This window comes from Rosa rugosa, chromosome 5, assembly GCF_958449725.1.
Source record: "Rosa rugosa chromosome 5, drRosRugo1.1, whole genome shotgun sequence".
Classification (NCBI taxonomy): domain Eukaryota; kingdom Viridiplantae; phylum Streptophyta; class Magnoliopsida; order Rosales; family Rosaceae; genus Rosa; species Rosa rugosa.
In genome coordinates this window covers 49,487,642-49,494,132 of record NC_084824.1, presented here as the reverse complement: position 1 = coordinate 49,494,132, position 6,491 = coordinate 49,487,642, and the positions used below count along the sequence as shown (strand labels likewise).

Here is a 6,491-nt window from a genome sequence, read left to right as displayed (position 1 = left end):
AAAACTGGGTTGTGGGAGAACACTGCAAGTGTCGTGCTATTAGGTGCAGCGATGGAGTGCTGCACCCTATATCGTGAGAGTTCGTCCATTTTATGTACTTTTCGCAGGGGAGACTATAACCAACTAGTCATTCATCAACAAAGGTATATTGAGTTTTATTTATTTTTAATGGAAGGCTTTTTGTGATAAAAATTTCATCGACATATGTATGTCCCTTTGTATTTTCTCTTTGGGAGGCTTTTACCGATGATAAGGTTTGACGACAAAGTTATTAACTTTTTATAGGAGGTTTTTATCAACGAATGTTTCGTTGGAAAAATTGTGCCTTTTTTATATATAATTTTCTTTGGAACTCATTGAGATGGGGGAATAATCACAATCTTAGCCCGTCTAAGCCCATTGTTAACCTTCTATGGCTGTACTCATGATATGATTTTGCATGCCACGTTAGTGACAAATCATTATAAAATAGAGTCTAGTAGACTTATTTAGTAATTAACAAAACAATTGAAGGGAAATTTGTAATTTGATACATAACACTACTACAATTATGGTCAAAAGCCACACACAACATGCGTGACAAAAAGACATCAAAGGACACACATGTACGTGTCTAACAGCCATAGCCACGCTACAGCCACATTTAATAGAGTCAGTGCTCTGTAGAGGGGTGGCTTTCCCCTCAAAAGTCTCGATTTACTTGTGTGTGGCTTCTCTCTGACATACTGGGACCACTAACAACGATGGTGGGTAGGAATCATTATTATAATTTTTTTTTATTTTTAATTTGGTTCTGGTCCAACATCGAGTCTGTCTGGGGATGGATGGCTGATATCCTGATCTTATTCATTTTATTTCATCTTTCTGGGGATGAATGGGTTCAATGATGATCGGCTTGGGTTTAGCCACTGCCATGGTTGCAGCCTCTACTCAGTGATGAAATTTGAGATCTTGGATTAGAGATGATAGGCGTAGACCCATACTTCATTGAAACACTGAAACCAGATTCTGATGAGGTCGATCTGGTTGAGATTCTTCCCGTTTAACTTGGCGTGCATCGTGACAGCCATCCTTGCATACATAAAAACAGAGAGCGAGTTAACTCAGAGCAGCGCAATGGAGATTGGTTTTGACTTGAAAACTTAATGTTTACTTTCGCCCAATAAACAATTGTTCAGATCTAAAAGAAATTATAAATGGAACGAACTTTAATCGTAGCAAATTGCTAGCAGTTGAAAACAAGGTCAAAAAACTCATAAGCCAACCGAGCAAGGCCTTCAATCGTAGCACTGATCATATGAGGAGTTCCACAAGCTAGGCCTTCAGCAACCTGTGTAGTTCAAAATCAAAGAGGTTGTATTAACATCAAAGCAAACTGATGAAATTGGGGAAAGAGTAAAGAAGAGAAATTACCTCTACGAATTCCAATTTCACATTGATGAAATTGGGGATCTTGATTAGAGTTGATAGGCATAAACCCATAAAAAATTGAGTCACTGAAACTAGATTCTGATGAGGTCGATCTAGTTGAGCTTCTTCCAATCCAGTTTAACCATCGTGGCGGCCATCCTTGCATACATAAAAACAGAGCGAGTTAACTCGGAGCAGATAAGTACTATGAATCTATGAAGAAATTGGAACAAAGACCCCTTGCATGTCTGAAGAGTTTGAGCAAAATTTCTGCAGTTAGAAGATGTAGATTCTATAAAGAATGAAAAATGTATAAACAATGGAAAAAAGGCCGGCGGCACCTTCTTCCTCAGATTCGGCTTTTCCTTCTTCACGGTGGCCATCACTATGTCAGGGATGCAAGCCGACGGCAGAGGATTGAGACGCCCCTTGATCCCCTTCACGGACAATTCATTGGATGATGGATTGATAGTTTGGGAAAGTTCAAGGACAAGCAAAGAATGGAGATGCAAGTGTGGGAGCGCAGAAGAGAGAGAAGAGAGCTTCTCGAAGAAAAGAGAAGAGAGATAGAGATAGAGAATAGTAGTGCTGGGATCGGTTCTGTTTTTCGATTTTTTTGCCGGAACCGGAACCGGAACCGATGATGTTTTTCCGGTTCGGTGTTGCTGCGTTTTTTTGCCGGAACCGACTTGAAACCGGAACCGGCTTGGAACGGTTCGGTTACGGCTTGTAACCGGTTCTTGTACACATGTAAACCTATCCAGTTTCTCAGCTTCCCAGCCACATTTTGTTCTGCAATTTTCTCAGTTTCTCCATTAGAGAACACACCAGAACTGGAGGAGGAGGAGAAGAGGAGGAGAAGAAGAATATGGCTGCTGCGGCTATGAGAGGGAAGAGATGGGGTAGGTATGAATAAAAAGAAAAAAAGAATTAGTGGGGAGTAGATTAAGGAGACTTTTTGATTTTCTTGGCAATTTTCTATTGGAGAAACCTAGGGAATTGGAGTGAAGTCAGTGAACATCACGTGCTGATAGGTAAGGAACATAATAGAGAGAGGGAATAGAGAAAAAGTCAAAAAGAGAATAGAGAAAGGGAGGTAGTGGGCCGACAGAGAGAGAGAAATGGGAGTAGGTCAGTAGGGTATGTATTTTATTAGAGAAAAAATTGTATAAAAAGTAGAGAAAAGTGTAAATATATGCTACACTCTCTCGGTTCGGGTAAAACAAGAAATAAAATTGAGGAACCGAAACCGAACCGAAATGTACTATATTAGAACCGAACCGAAAATAAATAGTGAATTAAGAGACAAAACCGAACCGAACCGGCTAAAATCGGGTCGGTTCGGCCCGGTTCTTCAGTTTATCGGTTTTTTTTCCCAGCCCTAGAGAATAGATAGGAGAGAATAAGAAAGAATATAATATAAGTTTTCAATGCCCATTATCAGATTCTAGTACATAAGGAAAATATAAAAAATTAACTTATCCACAATTTTAAGCAATCGTGGGAAAATATCATGACTACATTGCCTTATACCATCTCACTTCACCCAAACAGTGGAAGTTCCCACCCTTGTTTTAAAGTGTGGCAAAACAAATGTTGCCTTTGCCCGTTATTGTAATAGTGTAATTTAATGAGTTGGTGGGTACATATGATGAAATTCATATTGTAGGGTCACAATGATTGAAAATGTAAAAGTCATTGATGTAAGTCAAATTTAAATTTTTTTTTTTTAAATCAAACCCAGATCAGGAGTCAATATATTCATCACAAACCAGAATAGGCCGTTACATGTCCTTCTGCTGCTGTTGGTGCAGAAAAATTCCGTAGAGGAGTTTGACTCACCAATGAATGCGGACTGGAGCGGGAGCTGACCGGGAACGATCGAGAAGCTTCCTTGGAGCGTTGACCTGGAGTTTGGCCGTCGGCTCGAGGAGAAGGGGGGGTACCTGCAGAAAACTCTCCGATGCCTAAGTCAGTACGTTTCTCAGTAGTGGAGTCAAACAGGTAGGAATTCGATGGTTTACCTGGTCAGTATGCCCCCTATTTATAGATGAGGGAGAGCTTGCACCACAAGTCGCGTTTAATATCGCCATTACTCTGCGTTATTGAATAACGCCGTTATTCCGCGTTATGGCGTTACTGAATAACGCCGTTACTCCGCGTTATGGCGTTATTGAATAACGCCGTTACTCCGCGTTATGGCGTTATTGAATAATGTCATTACTCCGCGTTATTGAATAACGCCGTTATTCCGCGTTATGGCGTTACTGAATAACGCCGTTACTCCGCGTTATGGCGTTATTGAATAACGTCATTGCTCCGGGTTATTTAATAACGTCATTACTTCGCGTTAGTTAATAACGCCATTACTCCGCGTTGTGTAATAACACTATTACTCCGCGTTATGGAATAACGCCAGCTCCGCGTTATGGCGTTATTTTGACCGTGCCTCCTTAACGCCATCTTCATTGTGGCGTTAATAACAGTGATTGCCACCGCATCTATGATTGTCATTGTCCGCGTACTTATGGCGAAGTTTCACCGTCATGATGGTGGGTCAAAATTGTTGACTACCCCCACAATGCCCCCAAATTTTCTCTTTGGACACTCGTCCTAAGAGGAAATTTCTAAAATCTGGCCTCGACCCCGACTCGAGCCCAACTCTGAGGTTCCCTCTGTCAACGCCGTACGATCTCTTTCTCCTACCAGCCTCGATGCGGTTATCACCTTGGAATTTACGGATCCTCTAGAGTTCACCTCCTCAGCGATAGCTTTTTCCCTCGTCGAGAGCCTTTTTCCTTGCAAAGAGATTTTTTCTCATCGAGAGCATTGTTCTTCGCTAAGAGCTTTCCGTACCGAGAGCCTTTCGTCGTCGAGAGCTTTTTTCGTTGACGGTGTTTTTTCTTTTATTGCGAGCTTTCCTCGTCAAGAGATCTTCCTCGTTATTGCCCCCATATTTTTCTTTGCTGCGTACTCAAAAACATAGGAAGAGTAACAGTCCGTTGCCTATATATCAATGTCGTTCTTACCAAGAACCGGCGCTCAAGAAAAGTTCAATAACAATGAAAAAAAAACCCAAATTTACTCAGAGCAACAAGAGTTTGAAATCAAACCGTATATGATGAACTCATGGATTGCCCTCAAGGCAAAGAAGTAGTTTTTGTATGGGACACAAAGTTGCCCCCATTTTCTTTCAAGTCCAATAAACAATATATTATTTATTTTGGCCACCGGCCTCATACATTCCTTTTGGGCCACAGGCCTTACACATACATTTTGGCCACCGGCCTCATACATTCCGTTTGGCCACCGGCCTCACACATACACTTTGGCCACCGGCCTCATGCATTATTTCGGCCACCAGCCTCATGTATTATTTCGGCCACCGGCCTTGCGCTTACATTCCAGCCACCGGCCTCATGTATTTATTATGAAATGAGATTCGGTTATAACTATCCCCGTTTGTTCGGCGGGCAAGGTTTACCATTAAATCACACGAGTTAAGCAAATAATATTTTATTTATTCTGGCCACTGGCCACAAATACATTTCAAATACAAAAGGAAGTGAAAATCAAACAAATAATTATTAAAAGAAAGACCATCAGTCTATGTTACCTGGTTTTTGCCCCCTCGACCCGGATTTCACCCTCGACCCTTATAATAATATCATCCATGTCTCTTGGCGGGTCGCGTAATAGATTTTCATATAGGGGTGTACCTGGGAAGAGTCCTTCTCGAAAGGCGATTGCTGCGCATTGAGGGTCACAATTGATGTGCATCATCTCTGCCTTGAATCTCTTGAAGAAATACTCGATTTTCTCTCCTACTTTTTGCTTGGTGTTGAATAAGGTCGCCATGTCCTTTTTTTGCTTGCGACTGCAGAAATATTGAGAGATGAAGGTTTGGCTCAATGTTTCGAAATCTGGGATTGATTGGGGCTTAAGGTCTTGGAACCATGTCGATGCGGTCCCTGTGAGGCTTAAAGGGAAAAGTTTGCACATCAGTTTCTCGTTGGTTGTCTCGATGGACATCTACTGTTTGTACCCCTTGATGTGGTCTACCGGATCGGTAGTCCCGTCATACTTTTGGAAAACGGGGGTGATGAACCTGCGAGGTTTCGCCGCATTGAGGATGTCAGTGGTGAATGGAGACGCACCGACGTCTCTAGCGATTTCGGCCACGAGTTCTAGAGGGTCGGCACGCTTGCATGCATCAATCATTTTTTCCATCTTTTCGCGCCACGATTCGTCACGTGTTCTCTTGGATTGGCCTAGTCTGGCTCCGCCGCTGGCACCCACATTTGCTATTACGTTGTTGGTGTGGGGATGGTCACCGCCAGTGTCGTCATCTGACGAGTCGCTATCAAGTTGTAGAATTTTTTTGAGTTTTTGCCGTCGGCGGGCCTCGCGGTCCCGTTTTTCCTTCCGGAGTTGTTCGAGCTCTTGTCTCAACCTTTGCGTCTCGTCAACCGGAGGCAAGTTCAAAATGCCAATTGGGTCCGGGATGGACCCATTTGAGAGCTGGTAGGGCAAAATTTCGTCACTTCCAGTCCTCAGTGACAAAAATGGGATCCCGTCAGGGCCAGCTCCCGCCATCACTTTTTAGGGAAAAGTGGTTCCCACAGACGGCGCCACTTGTTGGTGCAGAAAAATTCCGTAGAGGAGTTTGACTCACCAATGAATGCGGACTGGAGCGGGAGCTGACCGGGAACGATCGAGAAGCTTCCTTGGAGCGTTGACCTGGAGTTTGGCCGTCGGCTCGAGGAGAAGGGGGGGTACCTGCAGAAAACTCTTCGATGCCTAAGTCAGTACGTTTCTCAGTAGTGGAGTCAAACAGGTAGGAATTCGATGGTTTACCTGGTCAGTATGCCCCCTATTTATAGATGAGGGAGAGCTTGCACCACAAGTCGCGTTTAATATCGCCATTACTCTCCAGTGCCTTCAATGAAGCAACTCTGACCATCAAGGAGCCCCGAAACTGAAAAGCCAAGCAAACTCGAAGCACACCGGCTTGGGTTCACCCGAATACCAGATTAAAACAAGCCAGCTCCGCCTCTTGGAAGCAAAGAGGACTGAGACCC

The 6,491-nt window shown here is 43.3% G+C and overlaps 1 long non-coding RNA gene across 1 annotated transcript; it reads right to left on the bottom strand.

The window, feature by feature from the left end:
* Positions 1–451: 451 nt before the first annotated feature.
* Positions 452–2,706, bottom strand: LOC133710894 (uncharacterized). Its single transcript, XR_009846948.1, has 4 exons — positions 1,752–2,706; positions 1,414–1,569; positions 1,208–1,330; positions 452–1,071 (listed from the first exon to the last, which is right to left on the bottom strand). It is a non-coding gene; the product is annotated as an uncharacterized LOC133710894 (long non-coding RNA).
* Between the last annotated feature and the right edge of the window lie 3,785 nt (positions 2,707–6,491).